This window comes from Atractosteus spatula, chromosome 4 (assembly GCF_055471065.1).
Source record: "Atractosteus spatula isolate fAtrSpa1 chromosome 4, fAtrSpa1.hap1, whole genome shotgun sequence".
Lineage (NCBI taxonomy): Eukaryota > Metazoa > Chordata > Actinopteri > Semionotiformes > Lepisosteidae > Atractosteus > Atractosteus spatula.
In genome coordinates this window covers 36,993,763-37,009,565 of record NC_142709.1, presented here as the reverse complement: position 1 = coordinate 37,009,565, position 15,803 = coordinate 36,993,763, and positions in this window count along the sequence as shown.

Below are 15,803 nucleotides of genomic sequence, written 5' to 3'. Positions count from 1 at the left end.
GTACAGGTATTTGAGTTTGCTTTTAATGGATCAAACCTCCAAACCACCCTAGCAGGTGCCCAACACAGGTGTTGTAGTTCATCAGGGGGGCTGGGAGCAGGAACCGGTGTTATTGTAACACTGCTGCTGGGTAGCTGGATCATGACTGGGTGTACTATGAATGCTGTACTCTTACATCAAGATGTACTCCTGGTAGCAAGTCAAAAGAAAGGAAGTGACTTCTTCCCAAATATCTGCCTACTACAAAGCTATCAGATACTGACAGTGAACTTCCTGATGTGTAATTCCTAGACTGAGATGATGTCTCCTACCTTGTTTATACATACTCCAGATGTTGTTCATAATGTTTGTATCCAATGCCGGTTCCTGTATGAATTCTCGAGGAGTAATGTGGACATTTAAGGTTAATGTTCTAATGACAAGGGACATCACTTAACTCTGGAATGTCTTTTGTCACAAGAAGTCCAGTCCTTGTGCAGAAAGGAATCAATTAACCCCTTCTTCACATCTTATACAGATGCAGCCATTCAAAGTGCGCGGGGCAAACACGTACCGCAGGCATTTCCATATGTCATAACGCGTCATAACGCGTCATACCGTGGTATGTGATTGGCTGGCCAAAATGACCGACAGGGGCACTCGTGGAACGTTGGTTGGTCGTGGAAAGATTTAATCATTTAATGTCTTTACTGTGCATGTTTTAATCCACTTAGTATTGAATATTTATATGGAATTTTACCACTGAAGGGAAATTTTAGTAGCTGAGCCTAAAAAGAATAGGATAACGCATAACGCATCTGAAGGTCATAAACAATATTAATTTTGGAACATAAATATATTATGTAAACTGTATATGGCTGGTCTCGGTATTTTAAAGAAAAAATACACACCAGTATTCCATTTCTCCCTAAACATTTTAAGCATCAAAGTCTTACATGTGGTTATTTCGGAAACGTTTTTAAGTGCTCCTTGCTCCCTCTGACCATGTTACTGTACTGGACGTTTATACAGTATACAGTATTCTTTGAGAAAAGTGATGTTCTGTGACTGTGCTAGTGGCATGATGGTTTAAGTACCTGACTTATAAGCGAGAGGTCTGCTGTTCAAATCCAGCAAGCGCCATGAATTTTCTTTTAACAAACATTTCTTTGAAAAACTAAAATAGCAATATTATGGACAATTAATTGACTTTTTTATATTTCTAAATATCACAACATTTTCGAATCTAAGTAATGTTTTAATAACAACGAATAGTCACCGTCTTTCCCTCTGAATCGCTTCAGTTGCAGGAACCTTTATTGGTGGATCCCTTTAGATCTCCCTTCAGATTTAAAAGGTTATTAATAATATCTTCGGTGTCGCATCTTCCCAGTTTAGCTGATCTTTTGCTGCCTACGCATGCTTACACAGCTCCCTAGGTAAATTATCATACTTGACTGAGAAATTTTAGAGAACTTAAAATTTTTATTATCAATAAATTGTAAATACGACGTTTACATTGGCGTTATTAATTTTTCACTTGAGTGTATGGAGGGGTGTCAGCTGTCAATGAGAGCAGACCCCCGCTCTTAGGCTGGGCAAACGTTTTTTTAATTTTTAAAAAAGAAATAAAAAATAGATATAATGATATAAACATTTACTGCTACATTTCAGCTGTGAATCCTTCTCACATGTGAGGGTGAAACGCTTGGAGTTTGTAATGTAGGGCGCTCTGGATGGGTTAAACTTTAATGCAGGAAAAATGTATTTCCCAGAAGCTGCAGTATACTGATTCTTATGGAATGTGTTTTCTTTCTTCTTTCTTTCAGCATGGAATAAACCTATTACTTGATTCTTCATCCGCAGTCTGCAGGGATGGTGGAACGAATGGAACTCTGAAAGACCAACTGATGAAATATCAGACTGAAGGAGCACCGTGGGTAGATGCTCTACCTGCGGCCCTGTGCAGTCTACAGACTGGATCAAACGGAACTGTGAGACTGAGTCCAGTTGAGATCATCACGGGCAACGGATGAAACTCCCTGGAGGGCCATGTTTGGCTAACAGATTCTTGAATTTGCTAACCAATTTGTTGACAAAAAGTAACACCACAGCATTTCGTTGATCCAATCACGCATTTGTTTCCAATCATGCAAAGTAATTCTTGAGAATCTCCAATTCACCATGCCTTTCACATGCTCATAAAAAATATTAATTTAGGAACATAAACATATTACTGTATGTAAACTGTACTGTATATTGCAGACCTTGGTATTTAAAGAAAAAATACACACCAGTATTCCATTTCTCCCTAAACATTTTAAGCATCAAAGTCTTACATATTTAAAGTTTAACCAGAGCTTTTTAAATAAAGTTAAATAAACTTTAAATAAAGTTTAACCAGATCAGTAAACAGTATTATATCTTCTTAAATCTTCACGGTCCCCCACCCTTTGGCTACAGTATCTAATGGTCCCGAATAGTATCCCACCGGGGTGCCTACCTCCATGCCCCTGCATCAGCACAGATGCCCAGAACCCATTTTCCACACTTACATACAAAGGAATGGTTGATCCATCTGAGGAAACCCCAGTCTCAGCACCTGTAAAAGAGCTTGTTTCAAATTATTTCAGGCGGCTTTTGCTGCTGGAACGACGGCAATCTTGTCCTTGGACTGCACTCCCCCCTTAAGCAGATCTCTTAAAAGTTGTGCTCATCCCATAAAAACATTCCACCCAGGCCCTGTTAAAAATACACAATCCTAGACACACAAGGCCTTATCATAACTGCTTAATATTAGAAACTCTAAAACGTGAAACAGCTCAGACTTGTGGGTTTCCTCGTCAGGGGAAGCACTGAAAATATCATCAACATACTGAGTGATCACAGAGGTCAGTTGAAGCCATGTGATACCCTGTTCTGTATAGTCATTCCTTGTAATGTTGCATAACATCCCAGCCCAATAGATCTGGGATGGAACCACCCACATTCGGGGGTGAGTGCACGTCAATGTTAAATTCTAGTACTCAGCAAGTAAAACTCGCTGCCCCAATACTCCTGTGGCCTCCTGCCGTCTCCCCATATATAGTACTCTATAGCACACTGTTGAACAGTGAAGTGAGACAAGCATGACAGTAGTGCTCCAGTATCCCATAACAGAGAAACCAACACACTATTAACAGTACATTTTAAGTTTAACTCCTTTTATGAACTGGACTGGGACAGACTTAGGGAGGTTACAAGGGATTTACCGATCTAATCTTTAGGTAAACGGATCTCTCAAAAGACCAGACAAAGCTCTTAGCTGGGTGATAATTTTTTCTCTGTCCTTCCCTGTCAGTTGAACCACAGAGCAGGTCCCTGCTTCCTTCATCCTGCATGCGCTTTCTGCTGTTTTTCTGAAAAAGACATGTATATTGTTGTTTAAACTAATTGTAAACCTGAGATTTCCCCCAGTCAGCCTGTCTGTTTTGTTTCTAAGATTTATCCAATTTCTGTAAACTACATCCCATGTAAACTGCTTGCACCTTCATGTACATATTTCTCCCTATCTTTCAATAGAGATTCTTTAGTTCTGCAAATTTCACAGTGTTATCCACCAGTCATGATTCTTAATCTACAGCGTTTCAGCGATATCTGGTTTCGAGACATTCGAATAAATCCAACTTTTGTTTTCAACTATTTCAACTAATTATATATAAATACAAAAACTGTTTATCTAACTCATTTAGGTTAATCTGTATTGTACTTTCAGACGATCTTATATTTTTCAGTCTCTTAAGTTGCTTTTGTTCATTATTTGTTTTAGTCAAGTCTCTTTAGTTAAGTCTCTAGCCAGTCCGGCTGGCTAAACACACTCACACCATCATTTACTATACCTAAAATCACAGTTAACGCACTGCGGTCTTTTACACACACACATACGTATGTGCTGGCACACAAATTCATAAAACACACTTATACATCAAGAATATATTTTTTTCTCTTCATACTACAAAGCGCTGTATTTTATTTCACTTCTACATGTATCTTTTTTTTAACAGCGTAACTTCTCATAAACACGACATCACTTATTCCACTGTCCGTCTGTTTATTCTTTCACCACTGCTCAGACACTTTCCGACAGTCCTGCTCAGACCAAACACCGTCTGATAGTCTGTTCCCCTTTTTCAGCTTTTGATCCTCCTGCACAGCCTCTTTTTGCTTTTGATCAGACTCTTCTTTGTAGCGAGTAAGTTATCTTTTCTTTTATTTATTTCAGGTTTTTTTCTCCTGTAAACACACTTTTTTATCACATTCCGATTTCTCTTTCTTTTTCTCTTATGTATCTGCCACCACAGGTGCCAGCCGCACACCAAGGCTGCAGCTACATCCTTGTGCTTTTGCCAATACTCATATGCTTTCTTACAAGCATCTTCGCCCCAAACTTCCTCTGATAAACTCAATTCTTTCTATATTTTTCCTCCTTTTCTGTCAACTTACACTTGTCCGATACATAATCAGACACTTCCACCACTTTCTCAAACAACCAGTAAGCACACATGTTCATTTTCGGAAGACTTACTTTGTCGTGTGTGAGGTAACAGCTCATAGGCGGATGCTTTTACTTGGAAATCCTGTGCATTCCTGCACTTATGCAACTAAGGGCATCTGTTACCTCCAGATCTAAATGCCTCTCAGAGTCTTTAGAGAGGACTTACATCGCACTGTTCACAGGTAAGAAACGAGACCTCAAACACTCCCTTCCTGGATCAGTAATTCACCATCCCCAGATTGCCAGCATTGCTGCTTTTGCCCCGAGGTGGACTTACGCACTGGGCTCCAGTCAGAGCTATTCTCGGATCTCAACGTCCTTTAAATCCTGCTACTTAGTGCTTTGCTCTTTTATTATGAGGTGTGTTTATGTTAGTGTTGTGCGTATGTGTATGTTCACAAACAAGGAAAACACATAAAAACATACATATATATCATCTACTTCTCTCCTGTTCCCTTTAAAACAAAAAAAAACACGCCACACCAATCCGTACACAATCAAGGCATAGCTAATCTCAGGACCCCATGCGCAATTAAGGCCCAAACCAGTCCTGGATTATATGTGCAATTAAAGTACAGCTCAGCTTCAGAACCCCGGGCGCAATTAAGGCCCAAACCGGTTCTGAGCTCCGCGATAAAGGCCAAATCCATTCAGAAACTCCATGCACAATTAAGGCATACACCAGTTTCGAACACCTGTGTGCAATATTGCGATTCGCCGCCTGCCAGACCAAATTCTGGGCTTACAGCCAACCACCCATTACATACACCGGTGTCTTCCCTGGGCCAGAGGTATCCAGAAACTCACGTTCACTCCATCATCTCGGGCGATCCTCGCAGGAAGCAGAGACTTCCCAATCGGTCAAACAAGAGATTCGGGACTTTTAATAAAAGAGGAGTCCTTACCTCTTTGTATTATGCGCGCTGTCCATCTCTCCTGCTGATGGGAAGCCTGCGCCTTCTGGAGAACCCTGTTCATGATGCCAAAAGTTGTTGTAACAGACAAATAAGTTCTAGATCCCGAGATGAAGTTAAACAGATGAGTTTTATTGCTTGCAAGGAACAATAAAACCAAAGTATTGTTCGAACTTCCAGTTTATATAGCCCTTTTCAGATGCTTCTGACGTAGCTCGTTACCATGGTAATGAGGGGAGCTCATGGTGTTCGGACAGTTCACAGACTTTGGCCAAATGGCCAGTGTTAGGTTTCCTTCCTTGTGAAGGAGGGTTTCTAGCTGGCATCTGGAATCCTTATCAGTTATCCCCCTTTCCTGCCATAACTCTAAGCCTGGAATGTCTTGTGTCACAAGAAGTCCAGTCCTTGTGCAGAAAGGAATCAGTTAACCCCTTCTTCACATCTTATATCTTTCTTCACTATGTATTCTTAGAAGAGGATACTTTTTTTTAATTAACTACAGTATATAAACTTTAGAATGTTAGAACAAGCACGTTAAAACGTTTCCATAACCCACTGTAAGTCACCAAGTTCAAGACTTTGATTCATAAAATATTTATGAAGAAGGTGGAATACTGTTGTGTACTTTTTTAATCTTTAGCTATCACTACCATCTACTGTGTGTATATTCGGTATGTGTTATGTTATACTACTGTTTCTATGTTTATTTACCTTTGAATTTTCTCTATGTGGATGTAAACCCGAAAGAGGCACATTATGTTCACAAACTACTGTATAATAACAAACTCTTTTTAATATATCCAACCCAGCAACCTTGCTTTTATAAAATATACCTACTTTTTAATTAGTTAAATATTTAACATTCTGTAATACACAGTTTAAAATTAATAAATGTCTAAACAGTATACAACTTAAATTCTATAATTGGAAAAAGACTGTCCAGGATTCAAAACCAGGCATTTTCTGGCAAAAGCCAAATGCCCCACATGCCATGTTAAGCTTTCAGTGCTCCACCTGTCGGTTTTACAAAATAGTGCAGTCCAACAACTGAGTATTTTTAAAAACCTGGCTGGATCTGTATAAGCGGGTGTCACTTCTGTCCATTGTTTTCTGTATAGTGAAATCCTGAAACATTTGTTTCTTTTACTTTAGGATTTTATAGCTGGGTTAGGGTTGTTTATAAGAAAGCTTTTTTAATTTTGTGTTTTAGTTATAGGTTTCTGATTGTGAATTTTATTATAAATCAGATTAAAATGATCATATTTAAAACTAAAAATAGTAAATAAGTAAAAATATTAAAACTGCTTTTATTTGTTAGTTTGTTTGTTACAATGCGCTTCTCGTTTTCAATAATAATATAATCACAGGTCACAAGTGTCACATCATAATATTATAAACTTTATTTTATGTAGTGCATTTAAAGGTTGCTTCTCAAAGCGCTTTACAGAATGACAACGATAAAAATAAAAAGTACACAAGATATGCACAATGAAAATACACAATGAGATGAGGGTACTGAATACGGTAGGAGCAGGGCGGTAAATAACAGAACCAGTTAAGTAAAGGCCCTTCTACAGTTCTACTGTGTGGAACTTTATGCTATAGATATTAAAATCAACTTTCATTCAGTTTTTATACAGAATATTCTGGTTGAGAGGGAATGCTGGAGCATCTGGTTGCCACTCCTCTCACCAGTTTTCATTTTTTAATCTACTTTAATTATTTTTCCTTTTTATTTCCTTTTTACTTTTTTCTCTGTCTCCCTAGATTTTTATTTATTTTCATAAACAAAGAAAAGTTACTGTGGTCATCTTACTGTTATTTTAGCTTTTTTTACCACTAATAAATATATTGATGGAGTTATCCATCCCTTTTCTAACCATTTTATCTAGTACAGGGTAGAGGGGAGCTGGAGCCTATCTTGGAAAGTAGACACGAGTCCATTGCAAGGAACACATATACATAAACACCTACTAGCTGTTTATAATCTGAAATTCCTTATTATGAAAGGGCGTGGCAGAGGAATATACACAAAGAATAACTGAGTTGTGGGAGGTTGCCAGTCCTGATAACCTCTCTTGCAGACCTGGAAATGGTATACCTTCAAACAGGAAACAGCATTTTTCTGAAGTCATAGTTCTCTCCCAGAAAAAAGTGGGATTTTATGCGTAAAAGAAAATACCACAAATACTTCCCTTACCATTGAGATATCATTCATTATAGTTCAGGTGGGTAACTGTGTCAGCATGTGTAGCCTGCAAAGGAACAAGTAATAGGTTTATTCCACACTGAAAAGAGAAGAAAGAAAACAACATTTTGGCTGTGGAGCCTTCTTCAGGTGTAAGAAAATTTGGGCAGTTTGCAAAGATAATATAGCATGGGAAAACAAAAGCCAGGAGAGAGGAGAAGGCGGGAGCAGGGGAGAGGCAGAGTGGCCAATCAAGTGGTGCGGGGTAGAGAGAAGTGAGGAGAGGTGTGAAACGAAACCTACAAATGAATAGAGAGAATTCGAAAAAAACAAGTCTGTCATTGAGAGAAAGGGGAAGGTGTGAACCAAGTTTCAGGTTAATTTTAGTTTCTGATGTCTTTCTGCTATAGGAGTTAAGAAACCCTACTTTGAGAATGCAGATACAGTAAATAAGGTTGCTGGAGGTACAAGATGTCATCTGAGTGATCCGGAATTATCCTGAAGGGCCTTGAATGAGTGTGGTGCTAGATATGTACTTGTAGGTAATACAGTGAGTTCTGTTGCAGGGGAAAGTGCCTGCTATGGATGATTGCTTGTTTCATTGATTATATATTGTTTTTCATCAATTTCCCTATGGGATCAATAAAGTCTTTATCTTATCTTATCTTTCTGCACAATGTTTGTATCATTCATCCCCAATAACATTACCAGACAATACTTCTGCATATTCTTTGGTTTATAGACAAAACCGTAGAACAACATCCTTGTTAGTTCTTATTACAATCCTTGTTACTATTTTCATCACATTACAACTACTTTTTTATAAGTCAAACAACCACAGCCCATACTCAATCCATTTTAAAAATATTTTTTTTATTTGCTTTAGACTATTATGACAACATGTTGAGGATTCATATTATTTTGTTTTATTGTAAATGATTTTTCATTGCATCAACCTGGAGAAATTACTTTAAAAAATAGAAGCCAGGTGTATTAAGTCCTACAACAGCTCAATTTAAAAAACAGTATTGTATGGGTAAATGTTCAGCTCATTATATTATGTAAAGGTTAATTCCATTATGAAAACACAGAAGGAAATGTATTCCTTTGTAGCCAATGTATGCTAGCAAAGCTCCCCATTTGATCCATACATTAGAATTAATCTCTTCTGTTTTGTTGTCAAATGGTATGTAAGCCCAGTACAATGATTTTCTTGTTTATTATATATTGTTTATATGAATAGCAAAAAGATGCATTTAACTAAACAGTAAAGGGCAATTGTGGGGTGAAGGCTTCAGATGCCTATGGATGTTTTAATTGCTAAAATGTATTAGAGGAATGTATTATAACATACAGATGCAGCCATTCAAAATGCACGGGACAACTCCGTACCACATTCAATTACCCACAGTTCACTGCGTTGTACCGCGGTACGTGATTGGCTGGCCAAAATGACTGACAGGGGCACTTGTGGTGCATTGGTTGTTAGTGAAAACATTTAATCTCTTTAGTCTCTTTACTGTGCATGTTTTAATATGCTTAGTACTGAATATTTATATGGAATTTTAGAACTAAAGTGAAATTTTATTAGCTGAGCATAAAAAGAGAGGAGCATAACGCATCTGAAGGTCATAAACGATAATAATTTAGGAACATAAACATATTATGTAAACTGTACTGTATATTGCTGGTCCTGGTAGTTTAAAGAAAAAATAACCACCAGTATTCCATTTCTCCCTAAACATTTTAAGCATCAAAGTCTTACATGTGGTTAATTTGGAAACGTTTTTACATGCTGCTTCTGACCATATTACTTATAAGTATAAATACCTGTATATTTATATATTTTGTGAAAAGTGATCGTTTTAACCTTTTCTGTGAATATGCTCGTTATCGGATTACACAAAAGCATAGTTTTAGAATTGGATTAGTAGGGAATATAATATGGATTCGCGTATCTAAATAAATTAATAACAGTGTAACTATATTCATGTACTGTTGCACAAACAGTAGTATAAGAATTTCCATTGATATATACTTGTCACATGAGTGCCTCGGTGGTGTGATAGGTTAAGTGACTGAATTATAACCCTGAGGTCAGGTGTTCAAACCCAGCTGTTGCCATCAGTTTTCTTTTAACAAAAACATTTCTTTGAAAAACTAAAATAGCAAATATTATTGGCATTATATTGACATTTTTTATATTTCTAAATATCACAACATGTTCCTACTGTATGTACACAGCCCGATAGCCCTACATTAATGTGCATTCGCCTGGCGCTGTGTGGTTATCGCATCTCCCTCTCTCTGTGTGTCTACATTGTTTGTAAACAAACTGGTTTCACAGGTATTTTCAAAGTAGAATAAGGGCAAGTCCACCTTCCCCCACTGATATGTTTTCATAAAAAAAACAGATTCACAACGCGAAGCTGTGTCAGTCTTCTGTGTAAAAAAAATCGGTTTGAACATTATTATTGGCATTATTATATAGGACGGACACAGTGAGTCAGGCACTCGTTGAATGAAAAACGGTGTTTTATTTTTCAGTACAGCTGAGTACAGAGAGACACACACACTTTTTCATATAAAAGATATATATTTTTCATATATAAGATATAATTATGTGTTTCTGCTTAGACATTGCACGACTTTAAAAGCTATAAAAACAGGTTTCGATAGTTAATAACCACTTTTTATGTGCGCAACACGGGTGATTTTCTTCCTTCTGATCAGCTTAGAAATCTTTGTACTTTACTTCTTAACTTTTAACATTAAACGTTTAAAATACATGTTTCGAATAGAAGAAAATCATATTCCTGGTATGTAGAACAGATCAGCAGGTCTTTTTTTCCCCCAATCAGAGGCTCACCACAATTCACACTCAACCACATCACAGATCTGCCACACACATACGCCTCAGGATGATGACATCTCTGCCCTTCGTATGAATCCTTTCATATGGAAACATGTTGACACTGCGCTTAACAATTTTAGGAACATCACAAAACAAGCCTGTTAGCCTAGTTTTTGCCTAAAAAAATCACGCCCAAGGATGTGAAGTAGCATTAACTAGCAAAGGTGTTTCAGAGATGTAGGCATAGTATGTAATTCAGGCTTTATGAACTCTAATAATTAATAACCCTAATTAATCAAATCCCAGGTGTGAGTTCATAAAGCCTGAATTACGTACTATACCTACGTCTGTGAAACACCTAATCATCTACTCTAAAGATTTCAGTTCTTTGTGTATATTCTAATTGCAGTGGGGGCAGGGTGTGTGGGGACAGGTTTGGTTGAAATTGCATTGGGGATCTGTGTTCTTCACACCTGAAACATTTTTTCTAATAGCGTTTTCTTCCCAATTTAGCCGATCTTTTGCTGCCTACGCATGCTTACACAGCTCCCTAGGTAAATTATCATACTTGACTGAGAAAGCTTTAGAGAACTTAACATTTTTATTATCAACAAATTATAAATACGACGTTTACATTGGCATTGTTAATTTTTCACTTCAGTGTATGGAGGAGTGTCAGCTGTCAATGAGAGCAGACCCCCCCTCTTAGGCTGGGCAAACGATTTTTTTAATTTTTAAAAAAGAAATAAAAAATTAGATATAATACTGCAATACATAATTAACTGCAATACATTTATTTTGGTGGGTAGCCACGTCAACCTGCAACGTTTCGGCTGTGAATCCTTCTTAAGGTGTGAGGGTCTTCAGCTCAAAATGAAATTCTTGGAGTTTGTAATGTAGGGCGCTCTGAACGAGTTAAACTTTAATGCAGGAAAAATTTATTTCCCAGAAGCTATACTGATTCTTATGGAAGCCCGTTTCTGCAGGGGAGTAAAAAAAGACACGCTATGGTATTCTCTCCGATGCAGTGCAGTTAAAAACATATCTCTGATGCTGTTCCTAAATTAATATCATTTATGACCATCAGACGCTTTATGCTCCTTTTCTTTTTTCCAATGGATTGAACAGGGAGAGGCATTTCATGATGTACTTTTCACTGATGAAACAACAGTGGCTCTGGAACAGTTTTCAACAATGTAATTTTATAAAAAGGGGAGATATGTGAACAAGCAAAACCCAAAACAAACATGTATGTCATACGGCGTATGCGTTTCTGAAGCTAAAAGCTTAGCCTTTCTCACTAATGTAACCACTAAATAAAGACATAAATATAGAAACCCCTACATTACAAACTGTATATGGCTGTAAACATTTTAAGCATCAAAGTCTTACATGTGGTTATTTCGGAAACGTTCTTATGTGCTCCTTCTGACCAAGTTACTGTTTACTGTTACTGACCATATTAAGTTTAAGTGCCTGCGGGCACTTTTCTTGTCCATTGGGGACTGTCTTTCATTAGACGGTTAGTCTATTCTACTCTGAGAATGTAGAGAGGGTGGAAAGTGCCCGCGGTCATTTAATTAGTATTAAAATTCGCACTGATTCCCTTGCAAAGATATGGACATAAGAATATTCGTACGTGGTCAAAAAAATGGCATAAAAACGACAAAGTGAAGGCTGTGTACTTTATACACAAAACAAGTGTTCTCACAACTCTAGGAGGTTTCGTGAAAATGGTACAGGCGTGCCAAAATCGTTTTTGAACTTCAAGCTGACTTTACAGATTGTAAATCAAAAAAGGCATTTAATTAAACGCATTTGCGATTTTGATCAATTACCGTATTGATTGAAACACACATTCTGTACAGATACAGTACAATCACATTCTCCTGTCTTCCCGTGGTGTAAAACTAATTAGCAGGTGATTGAGATAACAGTGCATCGCCCACTGAGTGGAATGTTCTAATTTGTTCTCAAGTGTAAAAAGAGGTGATAATTCTTAATAATTCCATGTCTCATTAACTAACTCTTCAGTTTATTCTGCCAGACAGTACATGAATATAATTATATAATAATTAATTTATTTAGATACGCGATTCCATATTATATTCCCTGTTAATCAAATTCTAAAAGTATGTGTTTGTTTAAGCCTGATAACGAGCGAATTCACAGAAAAGGTTAAAAGACTATCACTTTTCACAAAGTAATATGGTCAGAAGGAGCACATAAAAACGTTTCCGAAATAACAACATGTAAGTCTTTGATGGCTAAAATGTTTAGGGAGAAATGGAATACTGGTGTGTATTTTTTCGTTAAACTACCAAGACCAGCAATATACAGTACAGTTTACATAATATGTTTATGTTCCTAAATTAATATCGTTCATGAGCATGTGAAAGGCATGGTCAATCAGAGATTCTCAAGTCTTACCTTGTATGATTGGAAACGAATATGTGATCGGATCAGCTAAATGCTGCGGTGTTACTTTTTGTCAATGAAAAAATAGTCTTTTCGTTTACAAAGACGATTACAAAGAATGTGGACCAGGGTAATACTTTGAGTTTACAGCTTGTCCAAGGTCATTCATTATTAATACTATCAGTGATATCTTCGGTAAAGACTGACAGCAGGAACATTCCTATTCTTTACTCAGCAGCTTATTAAATACAGCAGCCACGGTTTTCAAACCATTTTTTTTACACAGAGTGACACAGTTTCACGTTGTGAATCTGTTTTTCTGTGTTTACAAAGAAAGTGGAATACAGTAATACTACCTGCTATATAGATACATATTTTTATATTTAGATCCTTAAATTAATATCATTGTTAATTTCTTTAGATACGTGATTCCATACTATATTACCTATTATAAAACGAATAATTCCAGTCCTGAAATCTGATTGGCTGACACACATTCAAAGCCATGCTATATTCTCTAATATACGTACACCCTGGAATTTTGACTTCACTGTGTGATAAAGAACTTTTAGAGACTACTTCTTAGCGTAGATAAAAAAGCTTGGATTCCCATGTATCTGATATCTTTTTCTGCTGTCTTTCTTGCGCTCTTGAGGATCCTTGTGATATTTTGAGATCTTGTTGAATGATAATTGTTGCATAGTTTAAATCATTTTCATTCTTAGAAATTATGAAACGCTTGGTTAAAAGCAGGGAAGATTATGTCTGTTATAGTGGACATAAAAACGAGAGTTCGCTGCTGCGTTATAGGAAACCAAATTTTAACAACAAATCGCTGGCGTCATATCCTAGAAGGGACTGAGACCAGGACCAGTAGGAGCGCTCCCGCAGTGAAAAAGAAAATGGCTGACGAACTAGGGATTGGACAGTTTTTCAGTGCTTGTACAATCGGTGGAAATGTTCAAATAAATGTGCTAAAGAAAAACAAAAAAAGTCATTTATTCCTTTATCATATGTCCTCTCTTTGCTAGTTACTCGTGGCTGTGTTTCTGCGTTGCATAGTGATGAGGGACTATATTCTCAGGCGGAAGAACGTAAACTGCTCAATTTTCATGTTAAATACATTTTAAAAAATTAAAATTCATTCTATACAGCAATCGCATATTTGGGGACCGTTTTATAAAATTCTGATGCTTAAAATGTTTAGGGAGAAATGGAATACTGGTGTGTTTTTCTTCTTTAAGTTACCAAGACCAGCGATATACAGTACAGTTTACATACAGTAAAATGTTTATATTCCTAAATTAATATATTTTTTGAGCATGTGAAAGGCATGGTGAATCGGAGATTCTCAAGACTTACTTTGTATGGTTGGAAACTAATGTGTGATCGGATCAACAAAATGTTGTGGTGTTACTTTTTGTCAATGAAAAAATAAAGTATTTTTGTTTACAAAGACGGTTACAAAGAATGTGGACCAGGGTAATACTTTGAGTTTACAGCTTGTCAAGGTCATTTATTATTAATACTGTTAGTGATATCTTCAGTAAAGACTTTGATGCATAAAATATTTCTCCATACTTAAAATATTTATGATAAAGGTGGAAGGTTTTGTACTTTTGTCCAACAGAACAATCTTGCTTTTATAAAATATATCGACTTTTTCATGTTTAATGACTAACATGCTGTAATAAACAGTTTAAAATTATTAAAAGTCTAAAGAGTATACAACTTAAATTCTTAATTGGAAAAAGATTGTCCCTCACCTCAAATGCTGTACATGAGACGTTAAGCTTTATTAGCTCCACCTAGCGGTTTAACAAGGTCTTACAATGTGCTTCCGGATACTATTTTAATAATCTAATTTGCATACAGTATATTGTGCCACGCCCACCGCGTTTTATTGCAGCGTACTTCGCTCATTTTTAATGGCTGGATTTGTATATTTTGCACTCACATTATTCTTAAGAGATAGAACAATAGGACCTCTGACATTTAAAAGTTTTTCAGTTTAATGTATACTGATGGAAAAAAGAAACGCAACCCCTCCTCCTCCATGCTCTGGCTCTGGAACAGGCTGAAGAGTGACTCATCGGTGAAGAGGACCTGATGCTACTGCTGACGAGTCAATCGCAGTCTCTGTCTGGCCCAAGATAGTCGGGTGTGACATCTAGGAGGAGTGAGCAGAGGGCCTCTGACAGCTCACCTTGCTCTAAGGCCAGCAGCATGGAGCTTCACTGTCCTGTCACTGATGCGGGCATTATGTCTTCTGGCAGTTTCAGCAGCAGTATGGGTGGCAGATCTGAAAGGATCTGATCCTGCTCTGATGTGGTCACTCGAGGGTATCGGATCTTGGAAGGTCATCTGTCCTGCCGGTCTGCTGAAATCTTCTCTGCAGTTGGGACACAATGGAGTGGCTTACTCCATAGTGTCTGACAACGCTGGCACATGACATGCCTGCCTACAACATGCCAATGGCCCTCTCCCTTGCTTCTGGTGACATTCGAGGCATTATGGAATGCACAGAAAACTAAGTGTGGCCTTTTTCTAGCAGTGATCTGATCAAGCATTGTTCCACCTGGATGTTGTTGGGTAAAAGTGCACCTAATTAGCTTTCGTGTGATTGGCATGGTGCATTGCCTTATTGCACAAACTGTATTGCTGGTTGGAGGGCTTAAAACAAACTGACGACTTTTTGTGAACATACTGTAGATAAGCTATAACTATATTATTCTCATTCCAGAAAATCTTGCATTTCTTTTTTCCATCAGTATATATAAAAGGATCAAATACATCTGTTGGGAAAAAATTATATATTTATTCAGTAAACACCTATTGCATCTTATCAAACATTTTATTATTAATATTATTAATACTTTTAATTAGATATATTAAATATATTGGTTTTTTTTATTT